The 13,854-nt window shown below is 41.2% G+C and overlaps 1 protein-coding gene across 2 annotated transcripts in view; it reads right to left on the bottom strand.

Annotated features, from left to right (window-relative positions):
• Positions 1-13,585, bottom strand: part of PKIA (cAMP-dependent protein kinase inhibitor alpha) — a 48,414-nt gene extending 34,829 nt beyond the window's left edge. Inside the window, exon 1 of one of the 2 annotated variants that reach the window (XM_074883260.1) lies at positions 13,417-13,585. The gene's annotated coding sequence lies outside the window, so the exon portion shown is untranslated. Of the gene's footprint in view, positions 1-13,052; positions 13,271-13,416 lie in introns of those variants that run through there. The other variant, XM_074883250.1, reaches the window with a different exon arrangement.
• Positions 13,586-13,854: the final 269 nt, after the last annotated feature.

The raw sequence follows: 13,854 nt of genomic DNA, 5'->3' as shown, positions 1-13,854 counted from the left end.
GGTAAAATATGGAAGCTGTACAAAATCATGTAGCTCTCCAGATATTCGCAGCAATTTAGAGCACTTCTGAAATCTGTTTCTGCTTTCTACTGTAGGAAAACCTTCCCCCTTGCTTTTCTCTCTTGGTGTGGGGGGAGGTCAGGAAGGAGAGAGAAAGGTAAGGGAACACCTGCAAATATTGCAGACCATTGCAGAGGCTGAGCAAGAAAGGGAAAAAACAGATATTCTTCATCAGATAGATACTCATCAGTATTTTCTGAGCAGGTAAGACTCTTGTAACTACTCCATCTTTTAGAAATCTTTTCACAGTGAACCCAGAAGCAGCTGCTTACCGTCTGGGCCAATACTGATCTAAACACCACCATGAACTTGTTGGGAAGACATTCATCACACCTATATGATGGTACAAAGAAGTTCCAGTGGGTAAGGCATAGATATGAACTTAACACATCATATGTGCTGCTGTAACTACCACCGTGTTGCCTGGAACTAACTAGCAAACATGGCAGGGAACATACAAGAGGTGTTGAGTTTGCAGACGTGAAATAACATTAACTTCAGTTTTCACTGAGTAAAATACACTATTAAGCTCATCCCCTCTAGCCAAACTTTATAACCTCCAAAATATATAGTCAGCACATCAGGGTCCCTTTGACAGCATCTTTTTTTCATTAACCATCAGTGATTTGCATTAATTTTAATGCTGTCCTTCAAAGCTATAAGTGAAAAATATATTGCTTTTTCTACTACCAGATCAACAGACCTTGGTAACTAAGTCATTATATTTATTCTTTTTTATAAAAGATACTATATTAGCTTTCTTTTGACTCCTGTAATTTCCTCACTATTCCAGAATATTCAAGTGAAGAGTACAGGAACATGGAAGAAGGAATGGTGAACAGTTTAAATCTGGGTGGTACTGTTGGGGTTTTTTTGAGCAAGTTGTACCCAACAACGTGGGACAAACAAATTCCACTCTTTTTGGTATCTTATATAAGCACAGTAACAGAAACAGACTAGCAAATTAGTCACACATGTCATTAGAAGATGAGAAGGATGCCACAGAAACAAATGGACTTCATCAAAGGCTTGTAGAAAAGTCTCCCTTGGAGATAAAAGTTCTTTCTTACCTATGTCTTCTCCTAAGAAGCTTGAGGAAGAAGTCAAAATTATTTCAGTTATTATATGAAGTATCTGGTGAGAAAGGCACTTCAAATAGTGAAGACTACAAATGACAAGTTGGTTAACTACCTTCTTTCTGAAATGGGTTCTTTGAAGTAAAGTCATTTTAGCTCCCTAAAAGCACCTGGAAGAACATTTGCATGTTGAGACAAGCCTCACATGTGTAAGTATGTACATTTCCTTCTGCTTCAGATAGGTAAGAAAGCACCAAGCACATTCTCTTCCAAACAATTGTGGAAATAGAAATTACTTGCCAAAACATGTATTTTCATCAGAAGGCTAGGGCTAAGCCATATTGTCTGATAGATCCTGCTGCAGCTGCTCCAGCACATAAAAGGGCTGGAGTATTGCTCAGTGCAGGTAGTAGAGTACTGTCATTTTGAGAAGGAACTCCAAAAAAAACCTTGCCTGTAGAAAAAGCAGCAAAACATGCCAGTCAGTGAGACCAAAAAATGAGATCCCAGTTATGTTAACGTTGCATGTTTCATGAGTACTTCACAGACTTGTCATGATTAAATGTCAGTATGACACCTAGGCATTCCCATTCTCTGCATCACCATTTCAGTTTCCATGGAAAGGACATGTACTTGTGCACAGTCCAGTAGGTGTGCTGTGGATGATCCAAGTGCAGACGATGAGGCACTCAGCTTGGCATTTTAGAGCTTATTCCAGTCTTGGTTTATTCCTCTTGTGCTCAGAAACAAAAGGATTTTCAGAGGACAACAAAAGATCCTTCAGGAGTAACTGGTTATTGCCAGATACAGTTGTGTGTAGATTTCCCAGGTGAAACCAAGCAAATGACTACATAAGCCAGAATGTGTTTTCATTAAGTTCTATGTGAAGCTCTCCAAGCAGTCAGTAAATAGGGAAGGAGAGACACAAAGAAAAAGTGACCTATGTTCTGCTTTGGCTAAGTTTTAAACATTAAAGTGCTTGAAGGAAGACTTGAATTAAACTTATGAATAGTCAGCCCTTTCAGTTAACAGACAAGCCAGCATTCAGCAAGGCCTTGCATGCATTCTTCATTTATAGAAGCACACAGATACTGACTTCATCTATGTCTCACTCTTAGATGTCACCCATGCCACCTTAAATAACCAACAATTCTGGTCAAATATGTCTAAAACCACACTCAAAGGTAGGAGAGAAGACACCCTTTTCAAAGCCAGCTGATTACGGGGAAGTACATAACAGCCACTTCAACAATTTTTCTTTATCTGTATTAGGCTTCTTTTCTATTTCTCTTTATACTTGATCACTTGTAAACTGAAGATCTCCGCTTCAATGCTTTCAGTAGCTGAAAGGATTTGAGGAATCTTCTGATTCCCATTTTACATGTTAACTTCCCACAATTAATGTCTCTTTCTTTAGTTTGCTTTTAGCTCTCAAAGACTGCTCCTGCATGGAATAAACCCTTACACTTTGTTGTTTAATCCTACTGATTTTTTTCATGCTTCCCTGAATACTTTTTCATTTAGTGATACATCAGCTGGGTTGAATATAAACAGCCTCCATGCCAAGTGTAAGATTTTAGCTTTAAATGAGCTGGCTAGTTGGAGAGAAAAGTAGGAACCTAAAACAAAACAAAAAACCCAACACAGAAGCCTTTGTTCCTTAGTTTGTAAGAAGTCTTTATGCCTAAACGATAAGATGGAAGCACCTGACTACCACCCAAATAATACACAGGCAGAAAAGAAAAAGCAGAGGTACAGTTAAAAGTAGAGATCACAGCTACCTTTACTTTTGGTTAGTCAAATTTTGCTATTACCAATCTTTATACAAGGAACTACTTCCCTCACATGTCTCACACTGATTAGTTCCACAGAGAAGGCACTTTGTGCGGAGGGGGAGGGAAAAATTCACCCACTGGACAAACAACTGACACGTCAACATTAGTGTGTTTTTAAGTCCTCGGTTTGACTCATCCGGAAAGACCCTCACTAGATCCACCCTCCCATTCTTCTGGTGACAGTTAACTCATATTTATGTTATCCTTTCCAACCTATCCATATCTATGTCCTGACTTACACAAGGATCTCTCTTAAGAGAGACAATCCTTGGTGAAAATAAAAGCCTAGTATTTTGGCCATTGTTATCAGAATGCTAGTTACTTTTATGAATTACCATTACATAGAGAGAATCCACAAAATTGAGGTGCTAAACTATAACTTCTCTTGGATTTTCACATCACACCTTAATACAAAATAAACATACATAGAAAGTAAAACTATTGAAAGCCTCTACAACTGTTAATATAAAAGCCATGATACTCCAAATTATTTCTGTATATCTGCCTGCCTTTACAAGACCTTCAAATGTGCTCAGAGAATAGAGGTAAATTAGAACACTTCAGTGGAATTACTGCTCTCGGAGCAGAACAGGAATACTTCAGACAAGGGAATGGGAAGCTGAAATTCTTCAACACAACAAACAGCAGATATGATTAAGTAAGTGTTCAAGAAAAGTGTCACAGAAGGAACATCAGTTGAAAGACAGATCTCACAGGATGCATTGAAAGCTTCCGCTGTTTTCATTAGTTTGAACAGAGAAAAGCCAGACAAATTAGCTGAAAATCTGGCCTGCCTCAACAGCAACCACATCAAAGGAAAGTCAGGTAAACTAAAAGGCTATTAGGAGATTTTATTTTCTAAACAACATCCAAATTACTACTGTGAAATGGCAGCTAACCCACACCAATTCCCAGACCAAGTTTTGGACTTGTTCAGAAGAACAAGTTGACACAAGCCAAAAACGTACCAAAACCCTTGGAAACAGTTTAACAGTCATACATGAAACTGCCCTAGCTCAGCAGTATTCACAGACACTGTTTAACTTAAAGCAAAGATTGCAACTCTGATCCTGCTGATACCCATTCCATACAAACAAAAAACCCTCAAAAACCCCACACTTGTCACCAAAATTCATACAAGAATAGAATTACAAAAGAAGACACTGAAGAGCAGCCCTGAGAGGACAGTGTAATGAATTGCTGCTAAGGGCAGAGACACAGGCAACTGCTCCTCTCAGGAGGAGCTGGACAGAAGAATTTACTTCCCAAAAGCTTGCCAAAAGCATGCCTAGACACCAAAACGAGGTGCTCAGGTGCTACCTAAGGCTCAAAGAACACACCATGTTCAATAAATGGCTCAGATTACTCAGCCTGGAAAGCTGGGGAAACTTAGAATGGTTTTGGCACTTTTTCCTCCCACTGCAGTAGGAGATTAATGCAACATACCACCACAGGAAGAAAGGCAGTCATTTGGATGCTGACCCCAAAAGAGTGCTAAGATTTTCTTCTTTCTAGAATTCTGCCTTGTAGTTTGCTTAAGAAATCATATGCATTTAAGGTATGCAATCTGTTAGTTTCCAAATAAACGTATAAGAAAGGTATGAGAAAGTAGTTAAGAACACATATTTATAAAATACTGTGCTACCCAACTATCAATTCAAAAATCTGACTTACTGACAAAAATTAGTAAAAAAGTATACTTGCAAAACTTGCAAAAGAGGTAGCTGTGCCTGGCTTAGCCAGACCAAGAAGGCTAGAGGAGAATGGAAGAACAGAAATGCTAACAAAGAGTGGACTTGAAGAATCTAGTAAATTTACACAACACACATTTGCATAGTGTGCTGTCCCACTAGAAACAATGCTTAAGAAGCAGAGCTGCAGTCTGTAACGGATGAATGGCCTTCAGAAATTGCTTCTGTGAGGCACAAAAGTGATAGAAAAGAATTTTCTGCTTGGAAGGAAATAGCACGCTGCAGCAGTCATCAGAAATCGGTACCTCTTCCTGGAGATTAGCATAAATAACTCCCTGATCTGCAGTCTTATCAGCTATACAAATGTGGGAAAACAATGTTTAAATAACAGCTTTCATCACTTACTTGCAAATGTTGTCAGTGAAAATGGAAGTGCTGTAAAGTGTCTTGAGGTCTTCCATGATGAAAGGTGCTACATAAATAATATATTTCCCCACTATCTGAGAAAAAGAGGATAACAGAAATGCTTCTTCTTGCTCTTTGGTCTGTACAGCAATTGCATAAATGTGCAGAATGTACAATTGAAAAGTATCTTCTAGAGTGACAATTAACTAATGCATCATACCATGCAAAATATCTTCGTGCAATTCCTTCCTTATGTGCTAATGAAATCATTCCCCATTATTAGCTTTCTATATACTAAAAGCCTACTGTTACATGAACATATAACGAATACTAAAGTTCAGTGAGGAAGTGATGTTACATGCTTAAATTTCTTCATACAGTATCTGTGTTCCTCCAGGTGCATGGCTATCATGTGTTCATCTTCTATAAATACCCATTCAAACTTTTTTTTTTTTGTTCTGGAGATGCTCTGTCCATGTGTTGGGGATGGGTGAAGGCTTTGCAGATGTTTCTTACCATTTATCAGTGGTTTTGCTTTTGTAAAATTCAAGAGTCAGTCCCTAGTAGTACCACATTAGGTAAAGATACAAAAATTTCACTCTGAAAGGATTCGTAGCGGTGGTGGCATTATTTTTGCACATCATCACTCAGAGTGAATGACAGTGGCGTTATACAATTCTTTACTGCCTTATAATATTATAGCTGCCATTCAACAGATCAACACCTGAACTCCCCGCAGGCAAATAAACACATTAAAAAGAAGTGTTCAACAAGGCCTCCAGCTATCCAGTATAACTAAGAGGACTCCCTATTCAGGATTAATATTCTGCTTGGAAAAGTTTTTGGCGTTTGTCTAAGAACTGAATGTAAACATTAGTAGCCTGTAAATAAACAAATATATGATAAAATGGGCTTACTTCACTGGCAAAAAGCTGTGGTTTCCTTAGGCTTTTAAGGCATGCTGTAATCAATTTTGATAAGCAATATCTCTTTCTCAGGTCATACAAGCTTCTATATTCATGCATACTCCATTCACATATCTTATCACACTGACTCCATGAGACCTTACAAATAACAGTTACTTAAAATGCAGCAGTCTATTTTTAGTTTGTTTGGTTTTTATTAAATGAAGTATTTCACATTATGCCTGCCTTTTAGAGTCTGTTTTTTCTTTTTCACATGCTTCAATTCTTATGTGCATTAATGAATCCTATTCTCTTATTTTCTGCTTGCCATGTCTGAGCTCACAAACATTAGCCCAAATCAGTAAAGCTTCCATCATCCCACCATTTTAAAATAAGAGTAATACAAAACAAAGGAAGGATTTATGACTGAATCTCTCTTGCTCTATAAGGCTAGACACAGTTTGTTCTTTCTTACATTTAAAATACATATTTTTGATATCCAACTACCAACTTTTATGTCTCCTGCTAATGGCACCAGTTTCTTCTAGTCATACAAACATACTATTGTACTGATGCTACAATGAAAATGAACCTAACAGGGACACAAGAGATCGGCCCAAATGAAACATGTAGTTAGTAACTGGGAAAAATACGCATAGTAAAAAAACTGGGAAAGAAATGGAACAGAAATAGAAATTTCATGCTGTTAAACAGAGTTCCTAAGTTCTGACCACTGCACATCAGAAATAAATTTGCAGGAAGTATATAAAAACCTGATGAAGGATGAATCAGATACGGAACAGAGTCTATATATGCAGAAAGAGTAAACAGAGCAAGATAACTGTTCTTGAGGAAAAAGAAAATGTGATAGATATGTGAAATCATGACTCGTGAGAAACTAAAAACAATTGTTTAATATTTCTCACACCATGTCAATTAAAAGGGCCCCCAATTAAAGCACTGGACAACAAATTTTAAGGCAAAACAAAGAGACTTACTTCCTTACACTCCACATGCACTGAATCATGTAACTGCCAAAAGGATACTGTGGAGGCTGAAAATACAAACCAGATTAACCAAACACATTCAGTGAAGACATGATGCCTGCTGCAATTAAACGTAATAGTGAAAACATTACTTTATGCTCACGGAACTCCTAATCAATGCTGAGCACCAGACACTGGGAGACTGTACCAAAAGATGATTACACCATTTAATTTATGCATTACATCTCTAAGCATCCTTTACTGGAATTTTGCCAGCGATCTTATTTTAATAGCAGATTTATATTCTTACAGGCTATGCTTATAATGATATTCCACACAGCTTTTCTGAATAAAAAGAGGGTTTCGTCCATCCTATACAGTTTGAACAGGCATCTGACAGTCACCGTTCTAGTATGAACAACTATTTTTTAATTTACTAGTTATACTAAACCCAACCAATGCCATCTGTCATGCACTACAGGAAAGAAATAAAAGTCTCCATATGTATTTCATTTAAAAAAAAAAAGAAGATCACAAAAAAGACACTCACCCTAATAGTTCCTAAAAGCTTTTGCTAAACTTAAATAAGAGACATCTTTCATTTATTTTTTGTTATATATTTTTTGCAGTGTATAATAGTGTTTTCTTGGAATTCACTATCAACATGCAAATATCAAGAACTTTCTGTGCCTCAAGCGTGCGTCTTGGGAAGTCCGAAAGCAGCAGAGTCTGTTTATCCTGATTGTCCTTTTAAATTTACATCTCAGTGAAGTGAGAATGACAGTGAACTGCCACTTAACATCAAGAATTTTTCTTGGTCCCCTTGTGGATAGATGATTTCAAAGGAGAAATAAATTTCTAGGTTAGACAAAAAAACCCCCAACCACACCACATAAATCTAGAGAGTTACAGACCAGAAATATTAGTCAGAACTCTAGAAATTCTTTGAAAGGAAAGTTGAGAATCCAAGTCACTTGTTAGATTGGACAAGGAAAACAGGGAATTGATGGAACATTTGTTTACCTAAATTTAGTTTAGAACAGACTTTTCCATGAAAAAAAAAAAATGTATTAGGAGACGCTCTTGATCAAGGCTCCAGTTCTGCTATTATTTCCCTTGCTTTGAAGTGAGAAAACTGCTTTTGAGCCTTGGCCTGAAGGAGTTCACATCAGCTGAGCTCAAGACTTCTGAGCATAGAGAATCTGTGCACTCATACTTTTTTCAGTTCTTTGGGTTGATCAGCTATCCAAACAGCAGCAGTCATTTTCACAGAACACCTTGTACAGGATTCACTGACAGCTTTCTCATTGAGCATCTTAACTTTGACTCTCCTATGCAGTTTACCTCTCTCCAACCTACGAACAGTCAACGAGTTAAGTAGAGATGCTGAACAGGAACCAATTTAAGGCTGCCGCTGAAGTAATAATATCCTTTACCAATATGATCCACAGTATTTTAAGTGAGGTTTAACATGTACTATAAACAGTATCATGGAAGGACCATTAATAAGCATTTGTGCTATTTTAAAACAACAGGTGGTGAGATCGTTTCACCACAGTTATGCACTCACCATATGTGTAAGTGGAAATTCTGTAGGAGGTAGAAGGCAAATGAGTGAATAGTTAACAAATATATATATTATATAAAATATACAATTATATAGATATATTAAGATGTATATGATCTCATTAAAGCTGCAGCACATTTTACAGGCTAGCTAAGAGCTGCCAAGATAACTTTGATATACCTTTGGATCTTTTGGAATAGTTGCTAGAACAAAGATGTGACAAAAAAAGAAAAGTAAGAGAAACTAAAATTGTATGTTGGAGTTAGACCTATTTGCTCATCACATCTGACATTAGTGCAGAAAGGAATGCACAACTGTGCAAAGATCAGCCAGCTGCTTTAAAGTACTTCTGAACACAGGGCAGGTTAAATTGTCCATGCGTCCTGTAAAGCCAAAGAACAGCAATGGAGCCAATTTTAATAAAGGTTAGAAAACAAAACAAATTCTACTAGAGACAACTACACCTTGGCTGACATGGAAATTCTTCCACTGCAGCTCTTCTGCAGAGTTCATGTTTTATACTGGGTCCACCCAGGGAACAAGGGCAGATACCCTGGAATCATTTTACCACTGCAGAAACACGACCAAGCTCAGAAATGCAGCATATCTTCAATATGTTAGGGAGGACAAAAACCGCTATCATATCTTATTGGTTCTACCATAACAATTAGAGGAAAAAAAATTATTTGATCTGGCATTTGGCTGGGACATTTGCATTAACTCTCCTACAAGAGAGTCCATTTTGTGTTACTTTCTCCTCTGATATATTTATATTTAAAGATAGGGATATATACTGGAAGCACACAGTACTTGTACAATCAGATCCTTTCTTTTATAATGTTGTTTTAACAGAGCCATTTTGTAAGAGTACACAATATGAAGTCTTTCTCAAAACTACTCTCTCAATGCATCATGAAACTCAGAAATACAAATGGATTCATGCTTGTGTTGCTGTCACATGCAGTCCTCTTCAACAGAAAGGCTTAAATCTCCTTGCTTTTGCAAAAAAGCATATATGAACTCTGCTTCTGAACTTCTATCTCCATATTTCCGATATTAAACTCCGGGGCTCATTACCTGGGCTGTGAAGTGCTGACTTACTTGATTTGGTCAAATTCAAGATAGAAAGTTATTTAATGCCTGCCTTGTTCCCACCACTAATGTATTATAAATGGATAAAACTCTTAATTCTCATTAACAATTGTTACCTTTGCAGTTGTCTGTCCATTCACAGAAAGATCTTCTATTGACAATAATTGGATTCCAACATGAATTCCATTTGCATAGTAGGAGGCGAAGTTTAAGTTTATGCATTTATTTCTCAGAGGGAAATTTTTTCTCACCTAGAAATGTTAGCTACTGCACATAAAGGGTATGCATTTGGAAAGTGTCAATACATTTGTTCTTCAGAAGAAAACATGGTATCACTACCATTAAAAAACTCCGATGGTTTGCACATGCTAAAGTACATAGTCTTAAATTCACTGTATAATAATACCTGTCCACTCACACCCTGCTCAAGCCTTTCTTTAAGGAATTCTTAATTTGGGGAAAATAATCCAACTCAAAGCCTAGTAACAACATAACTGAAAAATTACATGCTTGCTCTGGAACATGGTTACTTCAGTTAGTTCAAACAGCACTTAGAAACATCATCTTTAAACATTCTCATAATAATAGAAAATCTATTTAACTGAACTGTTTCATTTCAGCCCTTAGAAAGGACCACAAATGAAATCAAACCTCTGCAACTTCAAGTGCATTCAAGGTTACTGGGTTTTCCAGTTTGTTCTCCTAAGGAAACAATCCTTATGCAAACATACCCATCTGGGCCCCACTCATAAATTTGATCAAATGAACCTGCTGGTTCAAAGGCTGACTGCGGCCTAGAAATCTCAAAGATAATTAAGCTCTTACAAATTTGAAGAACTAACCCAGACAAAGAGTTCCAAAATAGCAGACCCTCTGAGGAAAACGCAGCTAAATCTCAGCTGCTACCCAGTCTGTCTGGCATCAACCAGCTGGCCAACTAGGCTGTTCTTCCAGTCAGCGGGGCTGTTGCCCCAGATTAACCACAAGAAAGATGCTCTTCTTTGCTTGGCAGAGGTATGGAAGTTACTGTAACAGAAGGAGGAAGAGGAGTTCTGGGAGAGAAGTCTGTAGGAAGTGGATTTACATCAGTTACACCACTGAACTATAGTCACACTGATAATTGGATATACATGTTTTCTATGGACACATGCACTCTTGCATTTTACACGATTACACCATCTGTCTTTGGAGTACGCACAAGATAAAACCAAAAGCAATTCAAGTTTTCTGTGTCAAACCAATCAGATATACATTCACATCTACAATAACCTATGGCTCATAGTGAACTACTCCCTTCATCTCTGCCACCACATTGTTTTAAAAAAAATGTTAAGTCTTTTGAAACATTGTTTAGATTTGCCAGGAAGAACAAATGGCTAAATTTACTGTGCTAACATGTCAACATTAGTGAATGCTCATACTACCCTGTGTTTGCAACAACAGAATGGGAGACCATTACTTGATGCTCTCTTCAGCAAAGAAACTGGCTTTACATAGAAGGGGTGGACTACTATGAGAAGTATCTGAACTCAGCTACATGGTTTCTTTTTCCAGCCAAAGGCAACTAGAAGAGAAATCAGCAAATGACTATGACATTGAAACTGCTGAGACAGTCAGCCATGCTCTTTTCTAGAAAGGAAAAAACAGTAGAGATGTCATAATTCAGACTCCCAAGTGTTTTACAGGAACAAAGTAAATGGTCGGTAGACAAAAGATATTTTTGATGGAATGAGAATTTTTTTCTATCTTGACATGCATACATTGGCTGTGCTATGGGGTGCTTAAAAGGAACAAGCTTATACGAGGGTCATAGTTAATGACTGTTCTTCAGAGCAAAGATTTATCTGTTGAACTAATTTCTGACACTGCAATTCACCAGTCACTCTTTGTTTCAGCCTTGTGAAGACTCAATTGTCTTTTATACACATTTCCTGTCCCTGTAGCCATCATTTGCCTTCTGTGTACCCAGCAACAGTACTGAGGCAAGTACATGTATTTAAACATCTTCCCAGAAATAATGACAACAGACCAAGCAACTGCCTGTTACCTCCTTAAGTATTACTTCTGTCACTAGCACCATGACCAGAGGCTTCAACCACAACTGGGATCCCACAACTGTGTGAGCTGCTCTGTGAACACACAGGATAACAGGATCCTTTAAGATGAACATACAAGTAAATAGACATTGAATAAAATAACCCTCAGCTTCCAACATTCTGCTTCCTTTTTTTCATTAAGAGCAGATTAATACCCTATCCTTTTCTTCCCAGAGGCGCAATCATTGCTCTTGCTTCCAGACCAAATCACATAGAGCCATTAATCACTACTACATGCAGATAGTGCTCATTCTAATGATCTGCCCCTGCATGTCAACCCCAGCCTCCTGTATTGACATGCCTGCTTTAGAGCCACCTTTTTTAGAGCAGAACAAAGGAAAAACAAAACCAAAAATCACCAATATATCAGACGAAGACATAGGCCAGGCAGATTTTTTCCTTCCACTCAATTCCAAAAGATCACTCATGTAATGTTAAGACCTGTGTACATACCACAAACGATGAACAATGTCAATGGCCAAGCTACAATGCTGCATGTACTCCTGTTTTTCCACTTCTACAGGTCATATGACAGGAGAACAACTCACTAATTCTTCCACTTAGCATACAAAGGCATTTGAATTTTGCTACTATTTTGTTAGTCCCAAACCTTGTGCTAGAAGATAAAAATGGAAAAAGGAGAAAACCACAGGCAGAAGTCCCCGAAAAAGAATCCATTTTGGCATAAGGTCTGGTTCTCCAACTTCTACACTCCCTCCAGTTCCCTGTGAAGCGACTTCCAAATCCAGGAATGTAAACCAGACGACATCCTTTTTCGCTTCTGTTTCCCTGCAACCCTTCTGTCCTAAGATGTCTTCCCCGCCACTTCAGGGACGCACATCGGGCCGGAGGGAGCAAGAGGAAACCCGGAGCGCAGTCCTGCACCTGTCGCCGCGCTCCACGGTCCTTCCCGCCTTCGCGCCCGTCCTGTGCTGCGCCACAGACAAAATGCCCCCTCCACGCGCGGGAATCCCTGCTGACAAGGGCAAAGAAAGCAGCCCGGGCTGCCGAGCAGAGCGCTGGCACGGAGCCACTGCCCATCCTGGCAGTAAGAGATAAAGTGCTACACTGTGGCGCTTCTGAGAGGGCAGCCTTTCTGCTTTTGGAGGGACTCACAGCAGGAGGGCGGAGGAGGAAGCTACATGCTCGAGCACAGCTGCAGACACTGCCTGGGCGCACGCAGCACGGCGGCTGCTTCCCGGGCCGCCAGCCCGGCCTTCCCCGCGCTGGGCCAGCCGAGACGGGCAGCTCGCAGCGGCAGCGTCGCGGCTCCCCAGCCGGGCAGCGCCGCAGCGCTCGCCGCCCGCCCCCGCGCCCGCCCCCGGCGGCTCCCCCTCACCTTCCCAGCGACCGGCTCAGCGCATCTTCCTCTCTCCCTCCCGCAGCGGCTGCTCGAGGCGGCCCAGAGCCCCTGGGCTCAGCGGAGCGGGGTGCCCGGCGCTGCCCCTCCCTCAGCCGGCGGCAGCTCCCGCTGTCACTTCACCTCCACATCCCGCCGGCGGCGGCGGCAGCTGCTGCTGCTCCTAAATTCACGGCGCTCCGGCGGCATGAAGTCATCCTCCCCGCCCCCTCCCCGGGCCGCCGCACTCCGCTCCCGCCGCGGAGAGGGAGACGGCCCCTCCGCCCGGCCGCCCGAGCTCCGCGGGGCCCTGGCGCTCCACCCCCGCCCGATGGGGCCGACACTCCCGCAGTACCACACGCACCCCGCTGCCCGGGAAGCCGCCAAGGATGGCACGGTCCCCCGGCGGCGCGGCTGCGGGTCGGGGGTCCCTCCCCGGGCACGACGGAAGGATGGGTCGCTCCGCTCCGCTCCGCCCCGTGCCAGCCTTCCCCTCTCGGGAGTCCCCTCAGCGGGCTGCGCGCAGCGCGGAGCTCCCGCCCCACGGTCGGCGGCGCGCGGCCCGCTCCCGCCGCCGCCGCCGCCCCCCCCCCCCCCCCCCGCAGTGTCCGGCACCGAGGCCTCGCCGCTCTGCCCAACCCGGTCGTACGGGGCTAAGCGGCGAGGAGCGGGGGAGGGCAGGCTCCCGCACCGCTGTAAGGCCGGAGCCAAGGGAGGGCCTCGCCCCGGGAGAGCTTTGTGTGTGTCTCCCTGTTTTGAAGGAAAATCTGCTGTAATCCCTCGTGCTGGTGTGGGGGCGCCC

The sequence above is a fragment of the Strix uralensis genome, chromosome 1 (genome assembly GCF_047716275.1).
Source record: "Strix uralensis isolate ZFMK-TIS-50842 chromosome 1, bStrUra1, whole genome shotgun sequence".
Lineage (NCBI taxonomy): Eukaryota > Metazoa > Chordata > Aves > Strigiformes > Strigidae > Strix > Strix uralensis.
The sequence above is the reverse complement of the archived record's forward strand: the minus strand, read 5'-3'. Positions and strand labels throughout refer to the sequence as shown.